The sequence below is a fragment of the Asparagus officinalis genome, chromosome 1, assembly GCF_001876935.1.
Source record: "Asparagus officinalis chromosome 1, Aspof.V1, whole genome shotgun sequence".
NCBI lineage: Eukaryota > Viridiplantae > Streptophyta > Magnoliopsida > Asparagales > Asparagaceae > Asparagus > Asparagus officinalis.
In genome coordinates, this window is record NC_033794.1 from 111,733,626 (window position 1) to 111,749,817 (window position 16,192).

General features: G+C 36.4%; 1 long non-coding RNA gene across 1 annotated transcript; it reads right to left on the minus strand.

Moving 5' to 3' along the window:
* On the minus strand, nt 99-1,718 carry LOC109843870. The gene is made up of 2 exons (XR_002247820.1): nt 1,518-1,718; nt 99-438 (listed from the first exon to the last, which is right to left on the minus strand). It is a non-coding gene; the product is annotated as an uncharacterized LOC109843870 (long non-coding RNA).

A 16,192-nucleotide genomic window follows, 5' to 3' on the forward strand; every position in this document is an offset into this window, starting at 1 on the left:
AGCAGTTTAAAATTTGTTTGCATAAACAAAGCATGGTAGAGGTCAAAACAAGAAAAGCACATGAACAATACTAAATAGAATTGGAGAGGTAAGTGTAGTACTTCAAAAAAAAAATTTACAACTATACATAGATGAGATATGGACAGATCTATGAAATTGTAAGAACTAAGAAATCATAAATACATAATTTGCACAAAACATTAAACAGGAAAAAGTCATTGTTCCTTTACCAATGAAAAATCAATGGCAGAAGGGTCCTGGCATTAGTTCCATAGGATGAGCAGCTCGAGTACAGTCTGGCAAACTCCATGAATTGTTCTGATGATCCCAAGCATAATTAAGTGGGTGTAATTAAATATCATTCGCTAGCTTCTGAGCTTGCTTTCCCGATTTTAATGGTCTTTTTTTGAGTTACAATCGTCTCCAAGTGCAACCTAACTAAATTAAGCATGCGAACAAAAGAGAAACAAGATCCTTAATAAAAAAAGACTTTGCTGATTAGGATAGAGAACTAAGTACATCAATGTCATAATATAAAAATATGAACCTCAACGCTCATCATAACTTTAAAGTTTTGGAGCAATTGGTTAGGGACTTTGATATGGTGTGATAGTGGCAGGGTCTTTTAAGATGGTATTAGAGCAACCCAGGTTCAAATCCAACTGGCCACAAATTTAAAGCAGATTTTATAAAACTTGACACTGTTGCATGAATCTAGGTTTCGGTCCACAAAGAGGGCGCTCAACCTGTGTGGACATATTAGAATATAAAAATATAACACTTAGTCCTTATTGCCCTGTTTGGATGGAGGGTAGAGAGGGGGAGGGGAAGAGAAATGAGACTTTCACATTGTTTGGGAGTTTTTTTAAGGAGGGTAGAGAGGAGGAAGGAAGGGGAAAGGAGGGTAAAATTGCTTTGTTTTCTTTCCCCCGATTTGGGCGGTAGAGGAGGGTAAAGGAGGGTAAAGGGGTGTAATGACATTCTTACCCCCATCAAAACAAATAAAAGGACTGATGTGTTATTAGTATAAAGTCATTTATGTAAATTTACATATATTTACTTCCTTTCACCTTCATTCACCTTACTTAACTCCCAAACAATATATTACAATTCTCTTCCCTTCCCTTCCCTTCCCTTCCCTTCCCGTTGTTTACCTTTCCTTCCCTTCCCTTAGTAAACTCCCAAACACACCATATGAGTTTTGGTGTAATGGCAAGATCTTTTAAGAATCATAAAAATTTCAGGTAATGATAACCATAAATGTCCAATTAACAGTAATTTACGATCATACATTAATGAAATTTATCGAGGAATTATACGTGAACTTAAGAAGAAAATTGTTAGGAATAGAAAATGCCATAAGATAATTCACAGCCTCGTTCACCAGCATACGTTAATGAATCAAAATGTCAGTAGTTATCTGTGAATTTCAACCCATCCAGATTCTTTCCTATTCAGAAACTTAAAAAAAAAATGAACACCAAAATTCCACTTTCACATGCAGAACAAAATTATACCACATCGCGGCCATCATCGTCGCCTGTAGGCTGCACGGAGTCTGCCTCCACGTCAGCCCTAACCGCCTCCACCGCCGAGGCGGGAGATTTGAGATTTGATTAGAGGTTGGATTTGGCTTCTTTAATCGTAAAAATGGTGGGAAATAAAGAGAAACAGGAGGGTTAAAAAAATGATCTTTTTGGGGTTAATCGCGGCTAGGCGCCGACGCGCCCTAGTATTATTTTGAAGGGTAAATTACACTTAACCCACAGGAACTTTTATTTGTAGTGCAACCCCAATAACTTCTAAAGCTGCACTAAACCCCCAATAATTATTGGAATTGCAGAAAATTACCAATAAGTTTATGTGTTTTGTAGATAACCCCCATGACTTCTCAGTCCACATTTTATGTTGGAGACACATTTAGATCCTAAATGTGGATTGATAGTCATGTCATGGGGTGTAGGCTGTCTAAAAATCACAATAGATAGCTGATACCCATCAAACACCGATGATGGAAGTTACAATCTGACGACTTCCAGAAGGCTACAATTTGAAGACTTTCACGTGGATCGATAAAGGTTACAATCTGACGACCTTCACAACAATTAATGAAAGCTCTAATCAACAGCCTCCACAATCAACATCGGGAGTTACAATCTGACGACTCTCACATATCAGAGAGCTAAACCAAAGATTACAAAATGACGATCTTTGCAACACTTCGACAGAAAGAGACTACAAATCAACGGTCTCTTCAAATCAAGACGTGGAAGTCCTCCCCGCGTACCAGCATCAAGATGCGCCGCGTTCATAGCCACGACCGCAGCTCAAACGCAGCCTCCGAAAGCTACAAACGCAGCTTCCATGCGCTGCCAAACGCAGCTTCCAAATCGCTGCAAACGCAGCTCAGACGCAGCTTCTAACGCTGCCAAATGCAGTTTCCAAATCGCTGCAAACGCAGCTCAGACCCAGCTTCTAATGCTGCCAACGTAGCTTCCAAATCGCTGTAAACGCAGCTCAGATGCAGCTTCCAACGTCGCAAACGCAGCTCCAAAAGCTGCAAACGCAGCTCAGATTCGGCCGCCAACGTAGCCCATGTTCGGCCACAAACGCAGCTTCCAACAAACTGCCAACGCAGCTTCCAACAAGACGCTGCGTCCGAGCCTCCAGACGCTAACTGCCAACGCAGCTTCCAACAAGACGCTGCGTCCGAGCCTCCAGACGCTGCGTTCAAACGCAGATTTTATTTCAGAATGCAGAATTTGCGTTTGACTCGTTCAAACACGAGCTGAACGGTTTCAAAACCATTTTCCACGATCTGAGGGGATCACAACCCCACTCAAGAGTGATTTAAGGGGTGATTACATCCTATTAGCCCCACTTAGGAGCGAATTAAGGGGGTGGTTACACCCTTTAATCCTCTATAAATAACTAAAAATCAATTCAGTTTGGGGCTTTGGTTCTGATCCTTCGGCTAGGACTCCTTGGCAGCAGGGGCTGGATCTTTCATCCTTCTTTTTGGCAGCAAAGAAGAGATCATTGGCTTGTTTAACCAATTACGGTTAAGATCAATCAACTCATCAAGAGTTCTAAAACTTGCTTTGCAAGTTCTTCACAACGTCAAATCGTGAGGAGAAGACCACGTTCCAGTGAATCAAGATGTTCAGATCGTCAACGGAGAGTAAACTCGACGCGAGCATTCGAGGGAGGCACTCCATCGCCACCGTGAAGAACCCAGAATTAAACAAAGGGGAGAATCATCATTCTCCTCTCTTTTGTAATCAGGAAATCCAATTGTAATTGAGATTAAAGGAATACAGATCAAATTTCCTTCATTTCTTTTTACTGCAAATTTTTCCACAAACAAAAGATCAGAACCGAAGCCCCAAACTGAATTGATTTTTAGTTATTTATAGAGGATTAAAGGGTGTAACCACCCCCTTAATTCGCTCCTAAGTAGGGCTAATAGGATGTAACCGCCCCTTAAATCACTCCTGAATGGAGTTGTGATCCCCTCAGATCGTGGAAAATGGTTTTGAAACCGTTCAGCTCGTGTTTGAACGAGTCAAACGCAAATCCTGCATTCTGGAATGAAATCTGCGTTTGAACGCAGCATCTGGAGGCTCGGACGCAGCGTCTTGTTGGAAGCTGCGTTGGCAGTTTGTTGGAAGCTGCGTTTGCGGCCGAACATGAGCTACGTTGGCAGCCGAATCTGAGCTGCGTTTGCAGCTTTTGGAGCTGCGTTTTCGGCGTTGGAAGCTGCATCTGAGCTGCGTTTGCAGCGATTTGGAAGCTGCGTTGGCAGCGTTGGAAGCTGCGTCTAAGCTGCGTTTGCAGCGATTTGGAAGCTGCGTTTGGCAGCGTTAGAAGCTGCGTTTGGCAGCGTTAGAAGATGCGTCTAAGTTGCGTTTGCAGCGATTTGGAAGCTGCGTTTGGCAGCGGATGGAAGCTGTGTTTGCAGCTTTCAGAGACTGCGTTTGAGCTGCGTTCGTGGCTATGAACGCGGCGCATCTTGATGCTGGTACGCGGGGAGGACTTCCACGTCTTGATTTGAAGAGACCATCGATTTGTAGTCTCTTTCTATCGAAGTGTTGCAAAGATCGTCATTTTGTAATCTTTACTTTAGCTCTCTGATATGTGAGAGTCGTCAGATTGTAACTCCCGATGTTGATTGTGGAGGCTGTTGATTAGAGCTTTCATCAATTATTGTGAAGGTCGTCAGATTGTAACCTTCATCGATTCACGTGAAAGTCTTCAAATTGTAGCCTTCTGGAAGTCGTCAGATTGTAACTTTCATCATCGGTGTTTGATGGGGATTAGCTATCTATTGTGATTTTTAGACAGCCTACATGGGGATCATCTATAAAATAAGAAAACTTATTGAAGGTTTCATGCAATTTCAATAGTTATTGGATGTTCATTGCGATTTAGAGGTTATTGGGATTTACTGTAAAATGCTAAAAGTTCGCGGGGTTCTATCTCAAATTTACTACCCTCTAGCTTTGTTGTTGCAAATGGACCCTCTAGGTTAAATTTTATTTTAACTCTTTTTATCCTAAGGGGCTATCTGCTATACATGCAAAGATTCAATGGATTTTCCTAATGTGTTGACCAACTATCATTTGAGTTTTTAATACTTAGAAATAATCACTGGGTTTTTAACGTTATCTTCATCATTAAGTCCCTTTTACACACTGTTATTATTATAGCCATTTTTGTGATGAGAAATAATCTCCAACCAATGACAGACAAAACGTCTCACATTATGCATAATCAAGTCAAGCGTTTCAAGATAGAAGCCCAATTCAGTCGACTTAACAAGCCGACATCCTGCGAAGACGACTCGAAAGGCGTTACGTGACGACAACCCTAAAGGCGTCACGCATCGACGACCCGAAAGGCATTATGTGTCATCCCCCGGCTGAGTCGACTGCTTAACCACTTCACTCAGCCAACCAATTAGTCGACACCTTGCGAGGGCGACTCATAATACGGTACTTCTCAACCACCAGACGAGTAGAAAGGCGATGTAATGCCTCAAGCCTCGAGCCCCCTCCTATGCACTGGTTACCAATCACCTCTCAATAAATATCATTAAATACATTATGGGCACCATCATTCCTCTGCCCCCCAATAGTATTTATGACATATCGGACCACGTCAGCATCGTACATCCCCAATCACTTCGCATTGAGTACCAAAGTTACATCTCCTCCACACGTCGGCCGACACCTGTAAAGCTGAGGATGACGTGGCCTATACTCGACCGAAGTTACCATTCTACCCTCTTGTCACTACTATAAAAAGAGAGACTATTTTTAATTATAGGGTAAGTTCTTTTCCACTACTCTCTCTGCTTAAGAACTATTGCAGTTCATTTTTACTTCTCAACTCAAGCAACTCATTGACTTGATCGTCGGAAGAACAGCCGAGGAAACCCACCCCACCCTCTTACGATTTGTTACTTGTGCAGGAAAGAACGGTTTATTTAAGAACCAGACATTTAGAGAGTTAGAGGACATCCTTCAACTTAATCAATCCCTTATTTGACCGTGTGATTTCATACATCAATAGTTTGGCGCCAACTGTGAAACCTTCTTTCTTCTCTGAGCAATCGTGCCAGATTATGAGTATATGTATGATCAGTTCATCCCTGGAGAGCCATATCCAACCTATGTCACGCGGGCTCAACTTGAAGAATCCACCTAGCGGATCACTCAAGCCTTCCAGCAATAGTTTGTTGCTTTCACCGTCGAACTCCTCCATCAGATCGCTCCTCCCCAGCCCACTCACTCCACTGCTCCTCAACCATCAGGAGGGTAGCCTTCGGCAACTCATCCTCCAACGGGAGCCCAGCTAAAGGCTCTTTCACCTCTGCATGTTGCCCATGCCGGACAGGAGAGAAGCCGCGTCGAGCACACCGAGCCAATCTTCACCATCACTACCTTCCATACACGAAGATGATTGGGGAAAGTCCTAACCCCAGTCGTGATGGAAGGGAGCACACCATCCTAGGAGCTCGGTGAGATCCTCGGTGCTACCGCGTCGCTCTAGGCCTCTCAGCTACCTATATAGCCTCCGGTTATGATCAAACTTACCGATCAATCGCCAAAGCTATGGGGGAGGGGGGATACTCCTCTTACAGATGACAGCATGAATGTCACCAGTGAGAAATTCAAGATGCCCCAAGTAGAGAAGTACAAGGGCGAGGGAGACCAAGAGCGAGGGAGACCCTACGGAGCATATACAAAATTACTAGGACATGATGAGTATGCTGCAGGCGCCCAAAGACTTTATCTACATGTGTTTTCCCATCACCTTATTGGAAAGCACCAAGCTCTGATGGAACTATCTAGAGAAGAAGTTCATCGCCAGCTTCGAGCAGCTCAGCCATAAATTTGTGCACCACTTCATGGCTGACACCAAGCAAAAATTACTTACTCACATGCTCATTTAGATAAGGCAGGAGCCCGGAGAGAGCCTCCAAAGCTATTTCAAGAGGTTCCAAGCCAAGCAGCTGGAGGTCGACAACCCAGGGAGCATGGTCACCATGTTGGCCATTGTAGCCAGCCTATCAAACAATGAATTGACCGATTCACTCGCCAAGAAGCGATGCTCCATTTACGATCAATTGATGGCCAAGGCTCACAGGTATATGGATATGCAGGATGCCCGTGCCTACAAGAATGTTGCTAGGGCAACATAAGCAATAGTGGTGGCAGCGGCGACGCTAGTAATCCCAACAGTAATAATAGTCCCAGCTTCAACAACTCATGTTGCACCAGCCACACCAGTGACCACCACGGTGGCCCAGGTGACTCAGCCAGTGCGGGAGCTGGCTAGGGATCTCTTTTCTAGACTTGAATCAGTGAACCACCCCCCAGAGTCGACTCCCACCCAAACCGGTCTGACAGGAGGACCAAAGGAGGGAGCCAGCACCAAGACCAGTCGTCACTGTTCTCAGCACCTCTCTTACTGATGCCCTCTGCATGGTCTATAAGGGGTACCTTAACATGGCTCTTCCTAAGATAAGGTCGGACCCTCAGAGTCACGATGCTCGACAATATTGTCGATATCATCGAGACCATGGTTACCTCACTAATGACTATCGAGTCCTCCAGAGAGACATTACGGATTTGATCCAGGGAGGGTTCTTGAAGAAGTTTGTCTCCCAGAGAGATAGGAGAGAAGTCACAACTGGGGAAGTCAATAGGAGATCCCATTTACGGTCACCTTATCCTCAGCCGCAGCCTGACAATCGAGCCCTTGAACCAAGCCATAAGGGGGTCATCAACATAATCAGTGGCGGTCCCACAGTGAGAGGATCATCTAACAACGCTCAGAAGAGATATGTCAAGCGATCATTACTGGTGAACATGTGTGACAAGAAGGCAAGAGCAGAAGAGCACATATCTTTCAGCGATGCTAACTTGAAAGGCGTGGAGATGCCTCATGGTGATCTAATTGCCATTATGGCTAACATTGATAGTTTCTAAGTCAACAGGATCATGGTCGACACGAGGAGCTCGGTCGATGTCCTACATCGACGCTTTAAACCAGATGGGCATTGACAAGTCCCGATTATAGCCATGTAGGTGCCCGCTCATCAGCTTTACGGGCATGCACTCCAACCAGAAGTGATGATCACACTCCCCCTAACAGTCAACGAGTACCCTCGACAGTCAACTGTTCAAGTCTAGTTTGTGGTAATGGACCTCAAATCGACCTACAATGTCTCCATCTCTTGTGAGCCGTCCCTTCCACATATCACCAAATGATGAAGTTCCGACTCAGGAAGGAGTCACCGTGGCTAGGAGTAACCAGAGGAAGGCCGGATCGTGCTTCCTACTCTTGATAAAGGGCAAGGGGGTGCAAGAGACCTTACCCATCAAAAAGGCTTGCCAGATAGAGAAAGCACTGGAGCAAAAAAGGGCGACACCCCTCGAAGAACTTTAGGAGATACCGATTGATCAACAAGGGTTGAAGAAGGTCAAGATTGGATCCGCCCACGTAGAGCCTCAACGAGGGGAGATGATTGCGTTCATGTTGGCGAACACTAACATATTTGCTTGGGGACCCGAATGAAATTACCCTAGGGGGTGAATAGGGTAATCAAACAATAAATATGTAATTAATAAAATTCAATGCAACACAAGACGCAAATTTAAAACTATGGTAATAAATAAGAGAGAGAGAGAGAGAGAGAGAGAGAGAGAGAGAGAGAGAGAGAGAGAGAGAATATTAAAAAAAAGAGAGAGAGAGAGAGAGAGAGAGAGAGAGAGAGAGAGAGAGAGTTAGAGAATAGTTAGTCAAATTGCATGCCAATGTGTTCACAATGTTCGGTCCCCATGACCTACGTCCCTGATCACCTCTCCCAATGGTAATCCACTAAACACACCCGGTTTGAAAGCCGGAACTTCTTTACAACGATCTCCCCCGAGATCTCACAACCACACAATTTGATCTCCTCAAGATCAAGCTCTCCACACAGTAGAATAAGATGGAAAAATCTCTCTTACAACACCCATATAGCAAGGATTAAGAGATTGCAAATGAAGCTTAGGGTTGTGGGTATTAAAAGTGTAAATCCGAAATAGAGAAGAATGAGAGTTTAAGCTCAAAACACACAATAAACACAAACTCAAAGAATTTTTCTTACTTGCTTAGTTACTAAAGTGAAGAGGGCAAAGAGGTACATATAGGATCCCTAAACAATAGCCCAAATCCCAAACAAAATCCAAAATCCCAAAATTTTAGCTGAAACCAAAACTAGCCGTTACAATGCCATCAATTGACTGATGGTACTGTTCAGTCGACTGATGAACTGATCGTTGGAGGCCACTCAGACTTTATCGGTCGACAGATGAATTCATTTGTCGACTAATGACCTGCTTCGGTCGACTGATGGTTCATCGGTCGACTGAGCAGAAACTTTTCTATTTTTCCAGACAGTTTTTAGTCGACTAATAACACTGTTCAGTCGACTGATAACATGAACAGAGCTTGTTTAAAAATAAAAATTTAATTTTTGAGGTGCCTTTCAAAATAGCAAATAAATTCTAAAAAATGTCAAACTTTGGGAAATGTTTATAAATATGAATATAAACATGTTAGAAAAGGAATTTTTAAAAAATTATTTCCCAAATGTAAAAACTTATCATTTTTCAAAATTGGTCAAAAACATGATTTTAAAAGTGTGTGTGTGTGAACCCAAATTGCTTCAAATATTATCTACTTTGCTTCTTGCCTACATTATGATCTAGAGAGAAAGTAAAAAATACAAATATCTCTCACATATGTATACAACTCTTGAGGCTTGATATTTGCTAATTTGTTGATGAAGCTCATCTTGTATATGCTGCTCTTTAAATAGCTTTTCTTCATCAACTTACCTCCACCTCCTTGGATATCATCGTTAGGGTGCAAGTTCCATCCATCCTCCAAATGTGGCACTAAATTGCTTGACAAAATATATCCTGTATTATATCACTCAACAAGTAATTAGTATCTATAATAGGGTTTATAAATCATCATCAAAACAAGAGAACTAACACCGAAGATATGCACAGGATCCCTCCCGAAGTAATAAGCCATGAGTTCACAATCGATCGGCACACTAAGCCAGTTAGACAGAAGAAGCAACATCTTGGTCCTAAAAGATAGAAGATGACCGCTAATGAGGTCGACCGACTCCTAAGAGCTAGATTTATTCGGGAGGTGCAATACCCCAAATGGCTATCCAATGTGGTGATGGTGAAGAAGGCTCTCAACAAGTAGAGGATGTGTGTAAACTTCACTGACCTTAATAAGGCCTGCCGAAAGGATCGCTACCCTCTCCCTCGAATCAACCAGCTTATTAACGAAAGCACAGAGCATTAACTACTCAGTTTCATAGATGCCTTCTCTGGCTACGATTAGATCCGTACGGTGGAGCATGACCAAGAGAAAACTTCATTTATTACAGACCAAGGGACGTATTGTTATAAGGTGATGCCCTTCGGTCTCAAGAATGCTGGCGTCACCTACTTGCGGCTCGTCAACAAGATCTTCAAGCCCCAAATTAGCTGAAATGTGGAAGCTTATATGGATGACATCCAGGTGAAGTCGAAGCGGGTGTCGATGTGACACTCCTGTTTTCACATATGGCTGTAGTTCAAGGTGAATCCAGAGATGTCAAACCTACCATACACCCACACTGTGCAATAACACGTTTTACCAATCATAGTAATATTCTCTAGTGGAATAAAAAAGAAGTGTAGGTACAAAACAGGTAAAATAAGGTAAATAAATACAATAGACATGGTATAGAAGGATAAATCTCATAAATTAAACCATATCTCAAATGAATAAAACTACAAACACCTGATCTCTGAAATAATGTAACCAAGAATCAACTGGAAATGTAACTAAGGCTCATAGCCTTTACAAAATAAAATACAACTCAAATAACTAAATGGAAACATAAATGTACTATAGAACCTCTACTGATAATTAATGCGACGATTACTATACAAGAGCTCTGTCATCCTGCGGCTCTCCAAAACTTTGAGCTACCAGAAAAAAATTTTAAAATAAAAAGAACAATAACAAGAGCGTCAGAGCATTACAGCAAAACTACATCCATCTGCCCCCAGGAGAAGGGTTGCTAGATGAAATAGAAGCTCTACCTATTAAGCATAGTCTACCTGGACTATTTTCCCTGTATCTAATAGAGTTAATATTTAGACACCTACAAGACGAGACGTAGTACGTTGAGCGAAATAATCCAAACAAAGAAACTCTCATATATATACCATATATCTCAAATTGTAGACGTCTAAACATTAACATCGAACTAGAGATAAACAATCTAAATGAAATCAATAACTAGAAACCCACAACACGGGACTGGTACGTCGAGCGAAATAATCCAAACAAGGAAACCCTCATGTATATATTATATATCTCAAATTATGAATCGCTAATCATTGATCCCAACCTAATAATAAAATAAAGCAATACATAAAGTAAAGACATTCATAGTATCGTATTTATAATATATTCTACTCTCACTAGGAGATAAGATAAATATCAGCATATAACCCGCGTACTTTCAAGGGCAAAGTACCTCGATCATATATCTCAGCAATGAGTCATATACATAACTGGCATACGCCAAAGACTCAGGTTATCAACAATTGTCTCAATGTAAATCCTTGTAAGATTCTGATTTATCACATCATCATGCGGGATGGACTACCCGGTCGGTATCCTAACAGTGTACATTGCTCATTAGTCTCATCGTATCTCTGTACACATAACAAGTGTGAGACGGACTATCAAGTAGGCATACTAAAAATACGACTCACAAGTCTCATCGCACCCTAGTGCGGGATGCACTGCTAGATAAAGCATTCTAATCCCGACTCAATGGCATATACTAATGGTATATCGACGTACTACTCCCATAGTACTGAGTGATGCTCATCAACGATATCCAACATGTATATAAATGTGTAATCAACCTTTATCTCAAGTATAATCGAAACAAATTCATCATAATCCCCTTTCAGAATACTTGTGGTGTGCTATAATACTATTCAGGTGTACCCATGATTGTACATGTATCATCGTACGACTCGATTCCCGCGATCGCATTAAAAAATGCAAGAAACAAAACTACATGTCAAAAATATCCCAGGTCAGTTGACCGCCCTAAGGATGCCGGTCGATCAAACAGAGCATTGTGCACAACGTGCACGCACATGACTTTACCGATCGACCGCCCCTAGGGTGCCGGTCGACCGGCCAGAGAAATATCTAGTTCTTAGGTTTTCGGGTTTGCATAATTTGTAATTATATTTAAATACTTATTTATATCATCATGATATATATAACAATATTAAAACTTAAACATTAAATAATAGAAGATCATCTCCATAAAAATTAAATTTTTGATTTAATCTAATTAGGATTAACATCCTAATTAATCAATTTCTCAAATAAAACATGAAATTTGTCCATAAGGTTAACTGAACATGATAAATTCTACATAATTAACAGAGATGAAAAATTATTTAAACATGTTACAGAACTTAGGTATCATAAACCTAGGGTTTAAACATCTCTCTTTTACATGAAAACTCAATTAATAATAAATCTAGGTTTTAAACATGATTAGAACATGATTAATAAGTTAAAAACAAAATTAAAAGTAACCTTAATGATCATGATCATGTTACTAATATAAACAGCAAGAAATAAACTTCATATCTATCATTAGATTAAGATTTAACCTCAAAAATCATGTTTTTAAAGCATGAGGTTACACTTCAACATGAGATTCATCATTATAATTAATAAAAACTTAATCTTTACTAAGGAAAGGGTTTGTAGGAAGATGATCTTGCCTCAAACGCTGCTATAAAAACTCAACGATGCAAGAAAACAAGTTCTTCCTCGCCAAAAACCGACAATTAAACTCGCCCTCTTCTCGATAATTGCTTCACAAAGCTCTCAAAATTCACCAAAAAAGTGATCTAAGGTTTTTGAGGGGAGAGGGTGGCTACTAGGGTTCAGAGATTTGATAAAAAGAGAGAATTTTTGTGAAAAACACATGTATTTATAGAAACAAACCCGAAACAAACATGTTTGACCCGAACTAGGAAACCTAGTATGACTAGGAAAATAATCTTTGATATTTTGGCTATAACTTTCTCCTCCGACCTCAGAATGAGGTGATCGAAGAATTTTTGGAAAGCTATTGAAAAGTCCTACAACTTTTATCTTTTGAGTATTTCCAAATTCTTACTGTATCAATGTGTAAAATATAAAAACTTTTAACTGGCCGTTTTTTTCATATTCAAGCTCGTAAATACCGTGCATGATTTCACTCCTATATTCATATGTATACATTGGATTAATCTCAAATCAATCCCTAGCATACTCAAACATCAAAATATGTTTTTATCACTATATAATATATTTATTATCATCATTTTTCATATAGTATTTAAATTTTATGGGGTTTTACAGTCGACCCATATAGCTGACATTGATGAGGCCTTCTACATCCTTCAGCGCTACCACATGAAGCTCAACCTAGCTAAATGCACTTTTAGGGTCCAATCGGATAAACACCTTAGATTCATGATCACCCAGAGAGGTATTGAGATCAACCCCGAGAAGATACCCGCCATAGAGCAGCCACCTGAGCCCCGTACGCTAAAGCACATTTAGAAGTTGAACAAAAAGATAGATGCATGGTCACTTATTAATTATTTTTTTATCTATATCTATACTACTATAAAAATATGATTGAGGTGTTAACACTTTTAATTTTATTTTTGCCCCCCTTAAATTTTAATAAATTCTGACTATGTCATTACCTCTAATTAATCTTTTATTAAGTAAATATAACATCTTATTAATTATGCACATCCTCACCTTCCTAAACAATTTTAATTATCAATAATATTATAACTATTAGTTATTTAAAAATAATAAAATAAAATAATTTATAAAATAAGTATACACAATTATTAGTAGTAACCAATTGAATTTATTATAATAATTATTTATGAATTAAAATAAAATAATTAAAATAATAGTATAAATAGAATATATGTTACTAAATACTACTAAGAATTATACTATAATTCAATGAGCAATAAAATAAATAGAATAAATTTTGAATCGCATAAATAACATAATTATTTTAATAATATCACATAAATTACAAATTATACTTTTTAATTTAGTATTATATTATTAAATAAATTAAATAAACAAATTAATATTATTTTTAGAGTATTTTCTCAAAGGTTATTACATGGTACTGAATAATGTATACTTGGTAATGATTGAAAACTAACATTTTTACAATAAAACTACATATTAATTAAATAGTAATATTAGTTGTTAATGATAGTATAACAAAAATTTATAAAAAATTTGTAGTACTAAATTATTTAAGAGAATAATTACAAAAATAAATAGATAAATTTTTATAGTATATAGACAATATAATTATTTTAATATTATTACTTAAAATAAGAATTATAATATTAAATAAGGTAAATTACAGTAAACTATCATGAACTTTCAACATTTTATAGTAAATAGACCCTATGAACTTTTGAAATCACATTAAACATATAATAACATTTGCAGAAAGCCCCCAATACCTTTTAGATAAATTGTCGAACCCCCAATAACTTTCAAAATATCGTTTTATGCCATTTTCTGGTCTAATTTATAGGGTTATCTCCAAAATTCAGAAAGTTATCGGGGGTCTTCTTTGAAATAGAAAAGTCATTACGTTTTAGTGTAATTTTAAAAGTTTATATAGGCAGAAAATTCATAAGGGACTAGTGTAATTTACCTTATTAAATAATTATAATGAGAAGTAACTATTGCAATATATTGCAGGTATCAAGTGTAACTATCTAGGGAACAGTATGAAAAGCCAGCAAGATTAATGTAGCTTAGTTAATTTTAAAATATTTTTGTATTACTTAACTAATACATGCTAATTATATTATAAATATATGATATGATATATAAAATATAATATATATTTATATTTTAATAACATATATTAATAATATTATATAATAGTAATTATAGTATAACATATTTATTATAATATTATATAATATTTTAATAACATATATTAATAATATTATGCAATATATTATTATATAATATTAATTAATAATTATAGTATAAGCGTATTTATTATAATATTATATAATATTATAATAACATATATTAAACTTTTAATAACATATATTAATAATATTATATAATAACATATTTTAATAACATATATATAATATTTTAATAACATATATTAATAGTATTATGTAATATATTATTATATAATATTAATTAGTAATTATAGTATAACGTATTTATTATAATATTATATAATATTTTATTAACATATATTATTATATATTTAATTTATAAAATATTATTATAGTTATTATATATCACATACTATTATAATATAATATAATAATTACTAATATTAGTAAAATATTATGATATAATATAATATATAGTATACGTTTGAAATAATAAATATATTATATACAAGCATGATAATTTAATATATATTATTATAATTATCATGTTTATATTATATATATATATATATATATATATATATATATATAATATATATATATATATATATATATTTAATATATATATATATATATATATATATATATTATATAAATATATATAATTTTAATTTTCATAATATTTAAAAATATTATAATTGAATAAAATAAAATATTTAATATTTTATAAATAATTATATCCGTGATCCTATATTATAATATATTAAATTAAATAATATATTTTAATATTATATTAAATATATTATTCATCTATATATTAATTATCTATATAAATGTAGCATATAATATAATGTTAATTAGTAATTGTTGTATAACAATATATTTTTGTATAAAATAAAAATATATTATAGTTAATATTATTATTATTAAATATATTTAAATATATCGATATTATATTTATTTAATTATTAATAATTACTATAGGATGCTAATATAATATACATATAATACAATATGATAATTAATAATAGTAATTTATAAGTATAGTACAATATATTATATTTTAATATAAAATAAAATAATATTTATATAATAATAATATACTAAATAATATACTAAACCAATTAGATAAGTAAATTTAGAAGTAATTAAAAAATAAAATTATGTTTTAATAAGGTGCCACATCATCAATTATCTCACATGAATTGTCAAACAAAAAGCTCAAATTATCTCATTATCCCACTTTACCTCTACTCAAAATATCCCAAAGGGGTAAAATTGTTCCATTGGAACAATTTTTCCACTTGGCCCCAATTTGTCCCAACCAATCACCCCTCTTAGAGTTAAGTTAAAAAGTTTTAATTTAGAGGGGCATATTTAAGAGAACTTATAGAATTAATAGTTTTATGGAAGAACAATTTTAGAAGTGAAGACTTATTAAAAAAATTAACACTAGGTGACCATTATTAGAAAAATATTTAATTACAATAACTACACAATAATAATTAATTCATACATTTTTTAAACAATTATTATATAATTTTATTTATTAACTTTACTATTTAATAAAAAAATTAAAACTTAAAATATGTATGTCCACGTGCTTTGCACTTGCCTTACAC